At 36.1% G+C, this 19,773-nt stretch overlaps 2 long non-coding RNA genes across 3 annotated transcripts in view; one reads left to right on the top strand and one right to left on the bottom strand.

Annotated features, from left to right (window-relative positions):
• Positions 1 to 19,773, bottom strand: part of LOC309840803 — a 531,584-nt gene that overhangs the window by 6,486 nt on the left and 505,325 nt on the right. For both annotated transcript variants that reach the window (XR_014298802.1, XR_014298803.1), the window contains exon 3: positions 6,893 to 7,058. This is a non-coding gene — a long non-coding RNA (uncharacterized lncRNA). The remainder of the gene's footprint in view (positions 1 to 6,892; positions 7,059 to 19,773) is intronic.
• The window catches only part of LOC309840804, a 29,134-nt gene continuing 25,205 nt past the window's right edge, over positions 15,845 to 19,773 (top strand). The window contains exons 1-2 of the long non-coding RNA XR_014298805.1: positions 15,845 to 15,998; positions 18,504 to 18,699. This is a non-coding gene — a long non-coding RNA (uncharacterized lncRNA). The remainder of the gene's footprint in view (positions 15,999 to 18,503; positions 18,700 to 19,773) is intronic.

Consider the following 19,773-nt stretch of genomic DNA (forward strand, 5'->3'; position numbering starts at 1 on the left):
CGGAGATGTCCAGGAAATAAGAAGGGATATTTAGCATGTGACAAAGCAATCAAGTAGTCACAGGGTCTATTGTTGCAAAGGCCATCTCATTAAGGAAATAGCCAAAACATAATCCCATATAGCTTTAGTAATACCAAGCTTAAGAAATCTTGGATTTCATTTAAAAGATTAATGAAATTTACTACCAAGAGAACAACACTTAAGTCCCAAACTAACAAGAAATCATTTTACATAGAAATTTCATGCCAGTAGTTTGGAGCATAAGAAGAGCCAAAATGATGCTAAATTTAAATTCAGATCTAACTAGAGGGGATAACCATTAAGAATATCAGGATTTCCCCCAAGGCCACAAAGAATAATCCAAGGAGACTTAACTAGAAAATGAAGAAAGTAAAATATTGGTTGAAAATAAAACTTCCTGGCAGGGAAGTCTATCAAAATGATGACTCTTTCCAAGAAGGTGATTCAACTAGCCTCCCAGGGGGAATATGAACCCAGGTTGCACAGAGGAATAGAAAGTACATCATGGTGAACAGTCTGCTCCCCTAGTTCCTTTAGAGTGCACTGGCTGCACCAAGAAGTCTTTCCATCTGATTCTCTGTGATTTCAGCACAAATTGCTTCAGTGGGAGTAGGGGGAGTGGGTTTCTGTCCCTTTCTGGAGCTCATGAGGTTGCCAGTAGGTGACTAAATCAATGGAAAAGAGAAAAGCAAGGAGCCTCCCAAATCAGATTACTGTGTAAATATTAGAGATGCTTCAGAGGGCCCAGTATATTTGGATGCTGGCTTCTGTTTATAAAAAATAAAAAATTAATTAAAAAAAATCAAAAAGCAAATTTATACTTCAGGTAACTGTGTTTATGGCCTTCAGCTTACTGTCCAGCTAGTGTTTTAAACAAATAACATTCTAAACTTTACTTCATGACATCTTAGTCACATTGCAAGGTTATTCTTCATTGGCTTTGAGTCAAAGGGAAGTAACAAATGACATAACCTTTTTTAAAATTTTTTAAATTTAATTTCTTTTTAGTGTGATAGAATTCATTGTTTATGCACCATACCCAGTGCTCCATTCAATACATGCTCTCCAGAATACCCACCACCTGGCTCCCCTAACCTCCCACTCCCGGCCCCGACATAATCATTTTTGCAGCCACATTCCTTTAGCTAGAGCTTTTGTGTGACAAGAGAAATATTTAAGGTGGTGACTCCGTATTTATCTTCCCTTCAATTGATATTCTTGGAAGTCTATTTACACCTTGCCTGGAGCAATCTGGAATGCATATAAATAATGAAAATGATCCTATTCTGGTAAAGAAAACCACTTCTACAAATTATGAGCAGGAAAAGATCAGAGGAGTAAATAGCCTAGTGCCAAATTACGTTGGATTCTTATCTAGAGATTCTTTCCCCAAATTAAGACTCTATAAACCCAAACTAAAGTAATCTGGCATACTGCAGAAGGTGAATGAAAGCTGGATACAAAATCAGAAGCGTAGCTTTCAAAAACTTTATTATTTCCACTCTCATTTTAGCCCATGTGCACATTTCAGGAAGATTGCTCAGAAGTTAATTTAGCAAACCCATTTTCCTTTTATTATATTCTATATAACTGGGGCAGAAGTCATAAGTGAAATGAATCTCAATTAGAAAAACACTGGTATAGTCAAAATAGCTGGCCTTGATGCAAACTGGGCACCGTAATCCCAAAATGAGAATGTCTAGTGTCTGTAAAGGTCTTTACATCGCCCAAATGTGTTTACATGCAATCATCTTCTCTTTTTGCATGAAGAAGCAGCTAACTGCCAGCGAGGTTAATTGAAGTGACCAATGAAACACGAGAGTTTGGACCCAGGGCTGATCACAGAACAGAGTTTACTAAAATGACTAATATACTCCCACTCATGGAGGTGGCAGACCACATATGGACGACAGTTTTTCTTCTGTCATCCTTTTGGAGCCAATCATTCTGCCATTGGTATTTAATGCCACACTACTCCAGATAACAGGTATTTCAGATCTCTGATAAGTAAAATTTCAGAAACCTGCTAGGTAAATTCTCAAAAAGGAATGTGGTATCGATAATTTGGGGGCCCAAGATTACTGCCCACCCCATCAATTTATTTGACCACTCTTAACTGTTCAATACATGCTCCTCAAAAACGACTCAGACTTGGTTGTCAGACACATCTATGCGCAAATCAACAGTTAGCCACTCATGGGAAATGTAAGGAAATCATCTAAAATGGACATTACATTAACCACTGTTAATGGTTGCTTGGAGGATTAAATGAGTGCTAATTCGCCTAGATACATATCATTGGCAGTAAATGTTTTCCTTTTTCACTCACTCTCTACTTTCTCCACCCCAGATCTACATGCTCTAAATTAACATAAATGAGGTCATCCCACAGTGCTCTGCCTCATTCCAGTAGCAAATGACTTCCTATAAACTGAGGGCCCAACCTCAATTTACATAGGAACAGATTATTGCCAAAACCCAACCTATACAATAAATTGCTCTGTCACAATGATCTTTCCATTCAAAGATGCAATATTTATTTTATCATTTTATTATATCTCTCAGAGAAGAGCAAAAGCAAATTTTAAAAAAAGGTACAGAGTAATAATTATAATGCAGACAATTGTGTAATTAACACCTGAGTTAAGAAATAGAACACTGCTATCAACACAGATGTCCTTGTGAGGGTACAACTTTTCTTAGAGACAGTCGCAAGCAGATATAGAAATAGTAATGTAGTGGAAAAAAACATATATTCTAAGATTACACAGACCTGGGATTAATTGTGCTTCCCTCACTTATAAACTATGGGATTTGGGCCAAGTCATTTCAGTGTAACTATTTCAGTGTAACTGAAATACATTTCAGTTACATTTCAGTGTAACTGAAATCGGTATATATACATAAGCACGTATATGTGTATGTGGAGAGGGGGCATATATAGTTCAATGAGCAGTAACTATTACCATTAGTATCATATTTCAAAGGCATCATGATGTATATTGACTTCAATACATGACAACTCCACTCATTTCAGTAAATTAAATGATAAACTTTTGCCTTGGCTAAAATTTGCCTTTGCAAAAATTATGTACTAAGGAATAATGATTTCTTAAGCAAATGGATATATTACATAGAGTAGAGAAGATTTAGGGGCACCTGTGTGGCTCAGTCAGTTAAGCATCTGCCTCTGGCTCAGGTCATGATACGGATGTCCTTAGATCCAGCCTTCCATGGAGTTCCCTGCTCAGTGGGGAGTCTGCTTCTCCCTCTCCTTCTACCCTTTCCCCTATTATGTTCTCTCTCCCTTTCAAATAAATGAATAAAATCTCAAAAAAAAAATCACCTAAAATGTTAAAAATAGGAATATTGAAGATTTATTTAATAAATCTTTAGGCATGGTTTGTGTGCTCTGTAAATTGAAAAGTTTTGTTAAAATATACTCAGAACTTCAAATGGATTGAACCATGGCTGTTTACTAAAATAATAAATAAGTGATATTTTACTGAAACATTCTAAGTTCATACTTTTAACTAATTGTCCAAAGTAGACTATCCCCAATTAATTAGACTTAACAGTGTTTCTATGAATTATTACAACATTTCTATCAATATTCTTTTGTAGGAATACAGTTTTTAAAATATCATGACCAAATTGAATTATTAAACTATCTCCTTATAGAATAAATCTCATATAAGAATATACTAGATGGGATTGGGAGGGAGACAAACCATAAGTGACTCTTAATCTCACAAAACAAACTGAGGGTTGCTGGGGGGAGGGGGTTTGGGAGAAGGGGGTGGGATTATGGACATTGGGGAGGGTATGTGCTTTGGTGAGTGCTGTGAAGTGTGTAAACCTGGTGATTCACAGACCTGTACCCCTGGGGATAAAAATATATGTTTATAAAAAATAAAAAATTATATATATAAAAAAGAATATACTAGAATGCCATTCTTGGAAAAACCTACACATAACTTAAAACAATGAGACAACAGTCCCAAATTTTCTAGAATACTCAACAACTACATTAATCTATTTAAATTACTTTTGCATCTCTGTTCCTTTCATGATGGCAAGATTAGGAAAGAGCTAAAGGGGAATATATTTAGACAATTAGCATTTAACTCTTATGTTTAATTCTGACTTCTACCCTCTACCTGAGGATAATACACAGACAATTTTATCTTCACACAAGAGTAAACATATGAGCTTGTTATGTCTTGGGTTTGAATCTCATCTATGAAAAACTCTTCATATTTGATATTGATTTCTTAACGTCTTTTGGCTTTCATAGTTTCACCCTTAAAATTAAAATAATAATAGTAGCCATACTTATATTAAGTATAACTGGTAATGTATGTAAAATACACTTTTTTAAAAACCATAAATTAATATTCTAATGGAAATTATGATCACTCTTTTCTCATCTTGCCAAAGTTTAGTTAATTCAATTTTTATGAGTTGTGATGTTCTTGAAATGGACTATTTGACAGATCCTACTTCACTGTTTACCTTACTTTGGGAATGTCTTTAGAATGTAAAAGTAAAAGTCATGTTTATGGTTACATACTTTGTGGATTAATGGTAATGGTTCCAAGAAAAGTCTTGGCTTCATCTTTTTGTTATGTCTATCAATTGCTATCTTGCCACTCAGGAATGCTCTAGTTGATTCAAAAACTTTCAGAATTCACTTTTATAGTAAGATGGATAAAGCTGATTATTTTGACTAAGACTCAAGATTATCCCTTAATCCTCTGATTACAGATAAAATATGAATACAGCAGTAAGCATATTACGATCTATCAGGAAGTTGCTGCAACATGTTTTCCTCTTCCTGAAAGGTTGTTACCCTTCTCTTCCTGTTGGAATCTGACATATACTTTAGAATCCAACTTAGCTGTTATCTTTTCTATAATGATACCCTCCCCCCCCCCCCCACCGCACACACACACACTAAGAGAATCAATGTATGGCCTTTCCTCACCGTTAAAACACTACCTCTCTTCCACAACATTTCTATGTCCTCTCTTATCCATTGGATCCTGGCATCCTTCAGACCAGGAAACTAGTCTCACTCATTCTTCTATCTTTTAGGTTATCATAATGCTTTTCATCTTTCCCATAGTGGTGATTAATGCTAGTTTCCCCCAATTATCTGATACTACTTTTTCTTTTTTTTTTTTTTTTTCACTTGGGCATAAGACAGCCCAGAATGATTACTATATTTACCAAGCTAGGTAGACCCTTGTGACCAAGTCCATCTAGGTCATGATTTAATACCGGAAATAACATCAGAAAATTCTGGATTTTGCCTCTTAAAGGGAAATGTTGTATCTTTATTTTTCTCCTTTATGAGTCATCTTGAAACATGCTGATGAGTGATGGCAACATTCTAGGGAATATGGAACGAAATGACAGAAGGAGTCTGTACCCTCATACTATAGAGCTACCATCCTAATTCTGGTATTCTTAGACTGTTAGTGGGGAGAAAAACAAACTTCCACCCTGTTTAAGCTTCTATTTTTTAAGTCTCTCTCATGACAGAATTATACCCTAACAAATGTATTTCTATACTGGGGATGCAAGTAATTACATTTGGACAGAAAAATGTTTTATATAATATAAATCGAGAGGTACCTGGATAGCTCAGTCCATTAAGCACCTGACTCTTGATTTGGCTCAGGTCATAATTTCACAGTTGTGAAATCAAGCCCTGCATCAGGCTCTGCCCTGGGTGTGGAGCCTGTTTAAGATTTTCTCTCTCCTTCTCCCTCTGCCCATTCCCACACACTTCTCTCCCTCCCCCCTTCTCTCTCTCTCAAAAGAAATGTTTAATATAAATCAAAATGGTATGTAAATGTAGCCATATTAACTCCCCTTTGGATATATTTGCTGTTATTTGCTTTTTTAGCTATACAGATCATCTAAGCTTTAGGTTTCAAATACATTCAGGTTGCTTTTTTACATTGATGACATTTTTTCTGGTGTTTCACAGTATGCTCTTTTCTTCTGGAAAGGAGACTGCAGAAAGAGTACACATGCACTTTGACATGTTGACTATGGGTCTAAGTCTAGACTATATTTGAAATTGTTTTGCTTATTTTCCATGTCTTCACATAGGCTATTTTCATTTTCTAGGAGGCTCCTATATTTGGGATTATTTTGTTTACTATTTATCCTTTTGATAAGGATAAATCTTATTATTTATTTCCTTTAGGAAATTATTATGAATATTATTTCCTTTGGGAAAGCCATCCCTGAACTTACAGACCTATTAAAAATTAATATGATATAGTACCTTATTTTATCACACATGTTATTACTGCAAATATATAATACTTTGTATAAATTTTAATTTGATGACTGATCTTCCCACCAGACTAAGTTCCACAAGAGCAGGGACAATGTCTATAAATTTTACTGATGCATCCTAAGCACCTGGAATATTCTATTTATTCAATAATTTATTTGTTGGAAAGAGGTAAAGAAGTGAGAAACAGGAAAACTACCCAGCAATGAAAAGGAGACAGACTAGAAGTCATTTTGGGGAGCCAATTATTTGAAATACCCACATAATGAGGGAAAATAGATTTCTAGAGGAGAGAGGTTTATGTCATTAAACTTAATTTCCTCAATTCTCTTTATTCTATATGGGCAGTTATAATAGAAAAAGAGTAAGACTTTCCTTTTATTATTATTATTTTCTTTCCTATCCAAAAAAATCAAGGTTTGAAAACTTTGCATATTTACAAATCAGCAGTTACCTCCAAAAAATTCTCTATAGCATCTCGGGATTTATGCCCAGGGTCTTCCATTTTTTCTTATTTCTTGAATAAGAATTTGCCAAGAGGGATTTTATCAGGCCCACCTCTGGTGCTGCCGGCTTGACTGAATTTCCTGGTCCACTAGGTGGTGTTGGAAATGTCACTTGAAGGAGTGCTGCCAAGTTAGAAAATGACTGCTTATGGCTCCACATGCAGATAGGGACAGGTGTCTTCATCTGGCTGCTGGCATTTCTGTGCCATGAGAAGTTTCTGTGAAAACAAAAATTGATAAAGTTTCTTTTGAAATAGGAATTTTAAATTTCCATTACATTTCAAATAAAAAGTATTTGACAGGGACGTCTGGGTGGCTTAAAGCCTCTGCCTTTGCCTCAGGTCATGATCCCAGGGTCCTGGGATCGAGCCCCACATGGGGCTTTCTGCTCAGCAGGGGGCCTGCTTCCCTTCCTCTCTCTCTGCCTGACTCTCTGCCTGCTTGTGATCTCTGTCTGTCAAATAAATAAATAAACAAATAAATAATCTTAAAAAAAAAAAGTATTTGACAAAGTTGTTCTTCCCATGCATTGACACACTTTATTCACTTGCTTCCACCACACTCTGCTGGTGTTTTCCTACCTCACTGGCCCCTTCCTTTTGGTCCCTTTTGCTCATTAGAGTACCTCATAACTAATTCCTCGGGTCACTACTCTTTCCCACCTGCACTTCCTCGAAGAGTTCATTTGTACTTTAGGTTCTGATCAGGATATGTGCTGATGATTCCCAGTTTTGTATCCCTAGACCCACCTATATCCAACCACTTCATCTGGCTGATCACAGTCATCATGAATTTGCCATAACAAAAAATATACTTCTATCCCACTTCCACATTTGCGTAATCTCAGTTGATTGAACCCCAAGTTTCAGTTGTGAGAGAGAGAAAAAAAAAAAAAAAGGACCACCAGGACGGCAGCCTTGAGGCTTCTCTCTTACATTTCACTGCTGAGCCAGCAGGATATCTTGTGTACTCTACCTCAAATATATCCATACTTTGGCCATTTTTCATATGGATGACATCATATCTTGCCTGCATTATTAAATTATCTGCTATGTGGTCTCTCTGATTTTACAAAATCTTTGATCCCTATCACTAAACCTTCAAATAGCAACCAGAGTGATGCTTTCAAAATATAAGTCAGAAAATGTCATCTGTCTCTCCAAACCCTACAGTGGCTTTTCATTCCTCACAAAGTTATAGTTAGTGTCCTTTTTTCCACAGCCTTCTGTTATCTTCCCCCCGTGACCTGCCTAACGTCATCTCCTTTTCTCCTCGTTTCTCACTCTGCTACAGCCACACTGGCCTGCTCACTGCTCTTCAATTTCACCAGGCAGCCTCTCATACCAGGGATTTTACACTGGCATTCCCTCTGCCTAGAATGTTCTTTTTCCAGATAGCCATCCACATGGCTAACTCTCTTACTACCTTTGGGGTCTACTCAAATATCATTTTCTCTGAGGTTTGAACTGTACCACCCCATAATCCTCACTGGGTCTTCTTTAACCATATTAATTTCACCTTCTAACATTTTATTTAATTTATATATTTTTGTGGGCATTATGTATTCTGTATCATTCCTATGAAAATATAAGTTCCATTATAATGCAGGGAATTTTTCTTATTTTATATAATAACAAGAGCTTGTTTCTGGCATACAGTAGGAGTTTAATAAATATTTGTTAAACAGATAATGCTTTCGTAGGAACAGGTCAAATTTGCCTGCTAGTACCATTACTATTCAGTATGATACTAGCTGACCAAGTCAAAGAAAGAGAATAAGGAAAAAAGTTATAAGTAACAGAAATCAAGAGCCAAAACTGTAACTATGTGCATATATAATCACCTACCTATAAAAAAAGAAAGTCATCTAAGAGATGTATAAGAACACATGAGAAAATTCAGTAAAAAGGACACATTCATGCTCAATTATATTTTTAAAAGATGAATAATTTTTCTGTATGCCAGAAGTAACTAAATTTAAAAACAGAAAGAGATCCTGTTTGCAATATATTTTTTTTAAAAGTGTAAAATGCCTGAGAACACACCTAATAGAAGAAACTCAAAGTGCACATGGGTATCTCAGTCTAGCATAGGATTCTTGATTTCACCTCAGGTCATGATCTCAGGATTGTGAGTTCAAGCCCTGCATTGACCTTCCTGCTCAGCAGGGAGTCTGCTTGAGAATTTATCTCTCCTCCTGCCCCGCCCCTCCCCCCCCACTTATTCTCTCTAAATAAATAAATAAATAAAATCTAAGAAGTTCAAGGCTTACATTAAGGAAACTATCAAATGGGATATCAAATAAATTAAATAACATACCAAGTTCATAAACAAGAAGATGTATTATAGACAAAACAATTTTCCATAATAATTGATTTTAATGCATTTTAATCAAAACAGAAAAAGTGATTTTATAACTGCAATAACTGTTTCACAAATTCAAATGGAAGAAAAATATTTAAGTATATTCAATTTATTTCTACCAAAAGTAGAAACAAAGGAAGGAGGGAAGAGGGCAGGGAGGGAGAGAAGGAAGGAGGGAGAAAGAGAGACATAGAGATCTTATTAGTATGGGAATAGACCAGATCCATGACATTTCAAATTTCTTAGCAAAAGGATGGACTATTGAATCATATGCAGATAATTTGCTTTTCATTAGGAAAATAATAAAGTCAGACTGTACCTCAGACATGCAAGCTCAGTTTGTGATGGATCAAAGTGCTATAACTAAACTACATATTGTGAGAAACATAGGAAAATATCTTATAATTTCATAGTAAAGAAGGGCTTCCTTAAGAAAGATGTAAAACAGAAAAAGTTGAAGAAAAACGTTACCCCTTTCACCCTCATAAAAATGAACAGAAATGTTTTGTTTAAATGAGTTAGCATAGACGTCATTAACATTCTGGATAAATATCCAGGTTGCATAAAGAGCTCTTTTAAATCAGTAGGGAAAAAAGACAAGCCTCCCAGAGGGCAAAAATATATGAAAATATAGTTTATGGAAAAAGAGAAATATGGAAAAACTTAATCTTACTAAAAGCCAGGGAAACTCAAACTGAAAGAGAGCACGTTTTTTACCCATCTAAGACATTTTTTAAAAAAAATAAAAGCTTAATAGATTGCCAAAATGGAGGAAGAAACAAAGATATGATGAAATGGAAATATATCATACACTCCAAAGTAAGAGGTGAAAACCTTTGAAGCCACTTATTTAATGACTCAATACCTCTGCAACTCTCTCTTGAAAAAGAAAGGAGAGGGGTATATAACAAGCACTCTCTCATCTTTTTTATACAGATTCCATTCTCTCTCCTTGATTCCAATTATTCTTATCAACCCAACCATTTATTGACTACTTACTGCATCCCAATTATAAATGTTATAGCAATACACACACACACACACACACACACACACACACACATACACAAGCACACATATACACACACACAGAGTGAATCAGAGCCCACTGGCTCTGGGCTGCAAGTCTACTGGATGAAGAAAAGCCTTTCATAAGTATCTCTTATTCAAGATAGATTGTTAAGTGCTCCAATAAAGGCAGATACCAAGTGCTGTGGGACCACTGGGGAGGAAGAGATTAATTGCTACCATTACCACATTTTTAAAATCAATTTATCAGGATCCCAGCTTTGCAATTAAAGGAAATTTGCCAAGGCACTTAGAACAAAAGTATCTGTATATAATTTTCTTTCACTAATCTCTTCCAGGTCCTTTCACTCCATTGCATACAATCAGCATGGGGCTTTTTTTTTCTTTTTTCTTTTTTTTCTTTTCTCCCCCCCCCCACCCCTAGTTTCTGGTCAAAATATGACTCAGAATGGAAGACTGACTTTGGTTACAGTGTTGATGCCTTATATGCCTTCACTCTTGCCATTTGTAATCTCAGAAATATAATACAATAAAGGTCATTCATTCTACCAGCATGACAAATAGTTTTGGGGGAAAATTTATGCACATAAGGAATTTGTGAATTCCTTACACTCTAAAATTATAAAGAATTTCTACCAGTTGTCTCTTTGGGAAACAATGTTCTGATTATTTCTGGTTTCCTATTTGTTGCAAATTATGTCATTTATCCAAATTGATAACAAAGTATTTACAAAGTAAATTGAGTACACGAAGCTAATTTTTGTTACCCATTTACAAATAAACTTTCTTCTCAATTTTTATTTACTTATTCATTCAACTAATATTTGTTGAGTACCTACTAAGTTCAAAGCACTCTTCTAGATGCTAGGAAACAGAAGTGAACAAAATATACGAAGTCCCTACACTCACTGGATTCATTTTTCTCATAGAGGAAACCAACAGTAAACAGACATGAACAGAGTATAATTTCAGAGATAGCAGTAGGTGTTAAAAGTAGAAAAAGAGGTATGGACTTAAGGGATAGAAGTGATAGAGATAAAGGCTATTCTAAGATAGAAGGGTAAGAAGTCTCAGCAAAGTTAAAAAAAAAAAAAAATGAGAACACATGCTGTGTGATGATAGGAGGAAACATCATTCCAAGCAAAGAGACTCACAAGTGCAAAGACCTAGAGAGGGAACTAGGTATATTCCAAGAACTCTTAGAAGCTGAGTGACCAATTATTCCAGTTTTTCAAGGTCTACAAGGATCCCTGGAGACCTCATCTTTAAATGTGAAAACAGAAAATCCTGAAAAAACAATAATGAGTTGGAATATTATCTTGGGAATTCACCTTGACCAGAGCAGATAAAAAATGGAGAAAGTGGAGGAAAACGAGCTTACTGAGGTAAGCAGGTATAGCATAATATGGAACCTTTAGAATCTTATAAAGAGACTGCACATTTTAGTGTAACTGAGCCTTTGGAGGGATATAATCAGGAGAACCATGTAATCTGAAGTATTTGTTTTATTGAAATGAGTAGGCAACCTTCTTATTGGGAAAGCTTACTGTTTTCTCTCTGATCTCTCTGGGGAGACATCTCATCAATTTGAGCATTTCTGAAGGCCAGAGTCAGAAAATTCTGAGCAGAAGCTTCATTGGCCCTCAGTAATATTTTCAGGGATATATTTAGAAATATTTTTTTGTAAGTGCCTTCATGCTTCTCTTTTAAGAATCTGGAGCAAACAGCCTTCACATAGAGGAAAATGTTGAAATAAGCTACAATGGGTCTGTTGATATAGGTATGAGGTCTCAAACTCTGGCCATGACCCATTAGTCACCTCTCAGTCATTCATAACTGAAGGCACCAATGTGATCACTAATATGATTTGAGCCCAAGAGCTCTTTATTCAGCAGAAATACTGAAAGTTTCTCTCACTACATTTTCTGTGTTAATGTCTCTTTTTTTTTATAGTGTATTTCCTGGAAAGTCTCAAAGCAATTTCTCTTTGCTATGAAAATGTCCTTATCTTTTGGCCCAAATGGAGAAATATACCCCTTCCTGGCTAGAATGACTACCTCTAAATGGACTGCTGTGTTCAATCCAAACAGTAGCAGCAAAATCCTGAAGTCTATTCATAACACTCTTTGGTGCTGTCCTTCTCTCTACTGTTCTTCATTTTGTCTGAAGCACAGATGCTGAGAAAACTTTTCTTTTTAATTAAAAAAATCTAAATTCAAGTTGAGAAAAGGGAGGAAGAGAGGTGATATTAGCAGTAAAGAAGTAAAAGATTCAAGAGGAAAGAAAGATGAAGTAAAGGTGACAAATTCCATTTAGCAAGGAAGAGCTCATGCCCTCTTTGGAGATCATAAAAAGCCTGGACATTTTCAAGCCCTTTCCTGTGGAGGGGCTGATCAGTAGAAGGATGATGTGGGATCCAAAGATGGAAAAGGGAAAGACAGAAAGAAATAATTTACATGCACAATGTTTTTCTAATTTTCTTTGACAACAAGTTCTCCATGAACTAATCACTGCCCCTTTCTGATCAGAATGTGAAGTTGCCTCTTCTTTGGAATAGAGAGCAGGAAGTGGGAAAAATTATTAATAATAATTTGAAACAATTGCATCCGAGTGGATGGATTAATGGTGAATCAATTTTATTTTTAAATTTCCTTCTATGCCTTTATTATTATGCTTTAAAACTGAGAGAAAAGAAATTACAGAATAATGTTCCATCTACATGTTCCATCTACATGTTAGATGGAACCATGTAGATGGAACCAAATTAGATGTAACATGTAGATGGAACCAAATTTATTGTTCAATAATTCTAGTTTAAATTTAGTTTAATTAATTGGATTTATAATTAATGCAATTTAATATATGTATATATGACAAAATATACAGAGCACAAGGTATAAATAATATTAGGTTATATGGGTATAACCTCACTGTATTTACAGTAGATTTCCTCCTGTTTATCAATATGGTACATTTAAGAATCCTAACATTTGGATTACATATTTTATGAAATATTCATGTCCTCTTTAAGAGGATAAGCTCATTTCACTGAACTCTTATTCCTGAGTTAGGGCAGATAGACTCTTGAGGAAATTATAAACATAGGGTACATGTTGTCAGAGTCTTACATAAATAATAATCCATATACAATGTGGTTTCCAGGTTGGCAAATAAGAATAAATACAAATGAAAAATATATAATTATATGCACCATCTTAAGAAGAAACTTTACAGTGGAAGAAAGAAAGTAGGACATGAAGAAAGGAATAAAAGTATCTTAAAATCAGGCATGTCATGTCTTGGGAAGAAGCAACAGAAATTTGAAGAGGGGAGAGGACTAAGTAAATGATTGGCATGAGGGAAAGATTTCCTGAAAGCTTAGATTTGTTTAAATAAACTTGCTCATTTTTTTACTGAAGTAGAGTTGACACTCAAGGTCACAGTAGTTTCCGGTTTACAACATAATGATTCTATATCATGCTAGATATAGAATCTACCACAAGAGTAGATACCTAGTCATCATACAAGAATATTATGATACCATTGACTATATTCCTATGCTTTACTTTTACATCCATGACTCATTCCATAACTGGAATCCTGCCCTTCCCAGTCCTCTTCACCCATTTCGCCTTCCCTCCTACCACTGCTCTGACAACAGTCAGTTTGTACTCTTTATCATAGGTCTGTTTTTGGTTTTGGCTTATTGTTCATTGGTTTTTTGTTTGTTTGTTTGTTTGTTTGTTTTTAATATTCCACAAATCAGTGAAATAATATATTTGTCTTTAACTAATCTCAGCTAGCATAATACCCTCTAGTTCCATTCATGTTACAAATGGCAAAATCTTATCTTTGAAAAAAAAAAAAAGGTTTTGGGGTTTTGTTTGTTTGTTTGTTAGCTTTTTAATTTGAGAAAGAGAATGAGTGAGAGAGAGCACAAGCCAGAGGGAAGAGGCAGAGAAAGAGAGCGATTTCCCCACTAAGCAGGGAGCCCAATATTGGGCTGAATCCCAGGACACTGGGATCATGACCTGAGCCAAAGGCAGGCGATCAAATGAGTGAGACACGCAGGTGCCCCTAATATCTTATCTTTTTTACTTTATTTTTTCCAGTATAGTTCATATACAGTGTTGCATTATTTTCAGGTGTATAATATAGTTATTCAACAATTCTATATATCACTCATTAATAATTCTGTATATGACTCATTAAGATAAGTGTACTCTTAATCCCTTTACCTATTTCACCTATTCCTGACCTCCCCTCTGGTAACCACCTATTTGTTCTCTATAAATAAGAGTCTCTGCTTTGGTTTGTCTCCTTTTTTTTTTTTTTCATTTTTTTCATTTGTTTTGTTCCTTAAATTCCACATATGAGTGAAATGATACAGTATTTGTTTTTCCTGACTTACTTCACTTAGCCTTATACTCTCTAGCTCCATCCATGTTGTTGCAAATAACGAGATTTCATTTTTTTTATATGGCTGAATAATATCCCTGTGTGTGTGAATTGTGTCAATTCACAATTTCCTTATCATACTTGGGTTACTCTCATTCCCTAGGGTATTATAAATAATGCTGCAATAAACATAAAAGAATGCCTATAACTTTGCAGATGTTTATTTTGTTTTCTTTGGATAGATACTCAGTAGTGCTATCACTGGATAGTATGGTATTTCTATTTCTAATTTTTGAGGAAACATAATATTTTTCATAGTGGCTATACCAATTTACATTTCCACCAACCATGTACAAGGTTCTTTGTTCTCCAGAACATTGACAACGTGTTTTTTTTTTTTTTTTTTTGTCTTTTTGATTCTAGCCTTTCTGACAGGAGTAAGCTAGTATCTTCTTATTTTGTATTTGTATTTCCCTGATGATAGTGATGTTGAACATGTTATCATATGTCTGCTGTCCATTTTTATGTCTTCTTTGGGAAAATGTATATTTATGTCCTCTGCCCATTTTTTTATTTTATTTTTAAATTTATTTATTTTCAGAAAAACAGTATTCATTATTTTTTCACCACACCCAGTGCTCCATGCAATCCGTGCCCTCTATAATACCCACCACCTGGTACCCCAACCTCCCACCCCTTCCACCACTTCAAACCCCTCAGATTGTTTTTCAGAGTTCATAGTCTCTCATGATTCACCTCCCCTTCCAATTTACCCCAACTCCCTTCTCCTCTCTAACACCCCTTGTCCTCCATGATATTTGTTATGCTCTACAAATAAGTGAAACCATATGATAATTGACTCTCTCTGCTTGACTTATTTCACTCAGCATAATCTCTTCCAGTCCCGTCCATGTTGCTACAAAAGTTGGGTATTCATCCTTTCTGATGGAGGCATAATACTCCATAGTGTATATGGACCACATCTTCCTTATCCATTCGTCCATTGAAGGGCATCTTGGTTCTTTCCATAGTTTGGCGACTGTGGCCATTGCTGCTATAAACATTGGGGTACAGATGGCCCTTCTTTTCACGACATCTGTATCTTTGGGGTAAATTCCTCTGCCCATTTTTAATTGGATTATTTGGTTTGGCGTTGTGTAAGTTCTTTTTTAAAAAAAAATATTTTATTTATGTATTTATTTGTCAGAGAGAGAGCACAAGCAGGCAAGGTGGCAGGCAGAGGCAGAGAGAGAAGCAGGATCCCCACTGAGCAAGGAGCCTGATGTGGGACTCGATCCCAGGACCTTGGGATCATGACCTGAGCCCAAGGTAGCAGCTTAACTAACTGAGCCACCCAGGAATCCCGTGTAAGTTCTTTGTATATTTTGGAAATTAATCCTTTATTGGACATGTCATTTACAAATATCTTCTTCCATACAGTTGGTTGACTTTTTGTTTTTTTTGTTTCCTTTGCTGATGCAAAAGCTTTACCTTTTGATATACTGTATTTTTGCCTGAGGAGACATATCTAGAAAATTTGGCTAAAGCCAAAAAATATTCAAATTACTGTCTGTGCTTTATTTCAGGTCTTTAATTCAGTGTGTGTGTGTGTGTGTGTGTGTGTGTGTTGTTAGAAAATAGGAAGCCTGGGTGACTCAGTGGGTTAAAGCCTTTGCCTTCGGCCCATTGTCCTGGGATCAAGCCCCACATCGAGCTCTCTCTCTGCCTGCCTCTCTGCCTACTTGTGATCTCTCTTTGTCAAATAAATAAATAAAATCTTTAAAAACAAAAAAAGAAAATGGTTCCAGTTTCATTCTTTTCCAAGTAGCTATCCAGTTTCTCAACACCGTTTATGAAAGTGACTGTATTTTCTCCATTATATATTCTGCCCCCCCCCGTCGCCGATTAACCATATAACCATGGGTTTGTATCAGGACTGTCTATTCTATTTCATTGATCTGTATTTCCATTTCTATGTTCAGTACCATACTGTTTTGATTATTATATCTTTTATTATGTCTGGAAACTTGAGATTGTAATATCTCCAGTTTCATACAAATTTTATTTATTTTTCTAGTTCTTTGAAAAATGCTGTTGGTATTGTGATAAGGATCACATTGAATCTGTATATTGCCTTGGGTAGTGTGGACGTTTTAACAATAATAATCTTCTAGTCCATGAGCATGAAATATCTTGCCATTTTTTTGTGTTGTCCTCAATTATTTTCATCAGTGTTTTATAGTTTTCAGAGTACGGGCCATTCACCTCCTTGGTTAACTTTATTCCGAGGTACTTTATTCTTTCCAGTGCAATTGTAAATAGACTTGTTTTATTAATTTTTCTTTCTGATACTTTGTTATTTGTATATAGGAAATCAACAGATTTCTGTATAGTCATTTTGTATCCTGCAACTTTACTGAATTTGCTTATTATTTCTGATAATTTTTGGTGTCTCATTTAGGGTTTTCCATGTATAGTATCATGTCTTCTACAAATAGTGACAGTTTAACTTCTTCCTTACCAATTTGGATAGCTTTCTTTATCTTGTCTGATTGCCAGCGTTTAGACTTCCAAAGCCAGGTTGAATAAAAGTGGTGAGAGTTGGCATCCTTGTCTGATACCGATTTTAGTGGAAAAGCTCTCAGTTTTTCAACACTAAGTATGATGTTAGCTGTGGGTTTTTCATATATGGCCTTTATTAAGTTGAGATCTTTTCCCTTCAAGCCCACTTTGTTGAGAATTTTTATAATGAGCAGATGCTGAAGTTTGTCAAATGCTTTTTCTGCAATTATGAGGTGATCATATGATTTATAACCTTTGTTTTGTTTATATGATATATCACATTGCTGATTTGTGAATATTGAGCTATTCTTGCATTCCCAGAGTAAATCCCACTTTATTGTGCTGAATGATCCTTTTGCTAATATTTTAATGCTTTTTGCTAATATTTTGTGGAAGAATTTTTTGCTTAATTTCATCTGTTTGTATTATTGTCTGGTTTTGGCACTAGGGCAATGGTAGCTTTGCAGAATATGTTTGGAAGTTTTCCTTCCTCTTCTTTTTTGGGAGTAGTTAGTTTGAGGAAAATAGGTATTAACTCTTTAAATGCTTGGTAGAATTTACCTGTGAATCCATCTGATCCTGAACTTTTGTTTTAAGTACTAATTTATATTAGTTGATCTGTTCAGAACTTCTATTTATTTCTAATTCAGCATTGGACATTTGTATGTTTCTAGGAATTATCTATTTCTTGTAGGTTGTCCAACTTGTTGACATATAATTTTTCATAGTAATTTTTTCATCATTGTTTCTGTGATGTTAGCTGTTACTTCTCTTGTTTCCCTTATTTATTTGAGTCCTTTTGTTTTTCATGATAAGACTGATTAAAGGTTTTTTTATATACATATTTTCAAAGAACCAGATCTTGGTTTCATTGATCTTTTCTGTTGTTTTTTAGTCTCTATTTCATTTTTTTAATGCTCTACTTATTACTCAAATGTTCCAGATTGCCAATCTGTTTTCAGCATCCTCTAATCTGTTGATTCCCTCAAGTGTATTTTCCATTTTATTTATTGTATTCTTCTATGTTAGTTCTCTTTTTGTATTTTCTATCTCTTTCTTGAAGTTCTCACGGAGTTCTTACATTCCTATCTACAATCCAGTGAACATTCTTGTGAGCATCACTTTAAACTCTTTCTCAGGTATATTTTTTAGGGTTTTTTTTTTTGTTTTGTTTTGTTTTGTTTTGTTTTTTAGGTTTTGTTTTGTTCTTTCATTTGGAGAATATTCCTCTGTCTCCTTATTTACCTGACTCTGTTTTTGTTTTTGTTTTTTTTGTTTGTTTGTTTGTTTGTTTGTTTCCTATGAATTAGGTGGAACAGTTACTTCTCCTAAACTTAAAGGAATGGTCTTGAGTGATATTGGCTGGCTTTTGTGGGCTGGATGTTCTCAGGCATTCTGTTCCCAGAATGGAGAGATGGCCAGTGCTGTAGTAAGCATGCACCTTGCACTGTGAAGTACTGGAGCTCTCTGTGCAGAGCGCATCAGGGAAGGAGAGTTGATGCTGAAGTAAGTACAAGCTTGGGTGTCCCTGCATGCTCTGTGCAAGGGGCATTATGGCATGACAGCTGCAGCTGAAGTGGGCATAGGCCAGGGCAATGCTGGGGATCTCCACACAGAGGATATCCTAGAAAGATACTTAAGCTGAAGTTTGTGTAAGCCTGGGGTTCTTGGAGCTCTCCACACAGAGGGTATTTCTGAAAGACAGCTGAAACTGAAATTGGTACAAGCTATGGTATCCTGTGGGGCAGCTAGCGTCACTACCAGGACAGGCAATGGTGTCCTGGTGCTCTTCATGTAGGGACACACAGGTGGGGCAGCTGAAACTTAGTGTAGGCCAGGAGGTCCTTTGGTGTTCCACACAGTGGTGTCCTGGCTAAATAGCTGGAGCCAAGGTGGGCAAAGGCCATAAGTTTCTGGGGTGTTCCATGCAGGAGGTACCCTGGCAGTGTGGCTGGAGCCAAAGCAAGCATGAGCTGGGGGTCCCTGAGCACTCTGACATGAGAGTGTTTTAGCAGGCTATATGCAGCAAAAGTGGTGCATGCCTAGAATATTTGGGGGTCTTGGCAGGATGGCTGGAGCTGTAGTAAGCACTGACCAGGTATGTCTTGATCTTTGCCATGCGAGAGCTGCCTTAGCCTCTAGTCTATGCCAGTCCCAGTGGCTGACATGGACTAGGGGCCTGGGGCTCACTGAGGCAGCAAGCAGTCCTGGTCCAGTCTGTGCTATCATGGTGGAGGAGGAAATGTATACTGTGGTGCTCACTGGCACTTCCAATCCAGAGAAAACTTGAGCAGCTCTGCCACTATTTGGTAGAGTTCAAGGGCTATAACTTTTATATCCAAGTTGCTTTTTCAAACTACAACTTTTCTGTGTCCTAGTGTTTCTGAGGCTAGTGTGGGCTAGGGGCCTGGGGCTAGCTGAGGCAGCAGGCCAGCCATAGCATCCAGTCCCTGCTCCATCTCCACTATTGAGGTGGAGGGTAAACATTAGTAGTGATGCTTGCCAGCCCATCTCAACCAGAGAGAGTTCTAGCAGCTCTCCCACATTTGGCAAGGTTGCAGAGCTACTTACTTTATACTC

The sequence above is a fragment of the Mustela nivalis genome (assembly GCF_964662115.1).
Source record: "Mustela nivalis genome assembly, chromosome: 9".
Classification (NCBI taxonomy): domain Eukaryota; kingdom Metazoa; phylum Chordata; class Mammalia; order Carnivora; family Mustelidae; genus Mustela; species Mustela nivalis.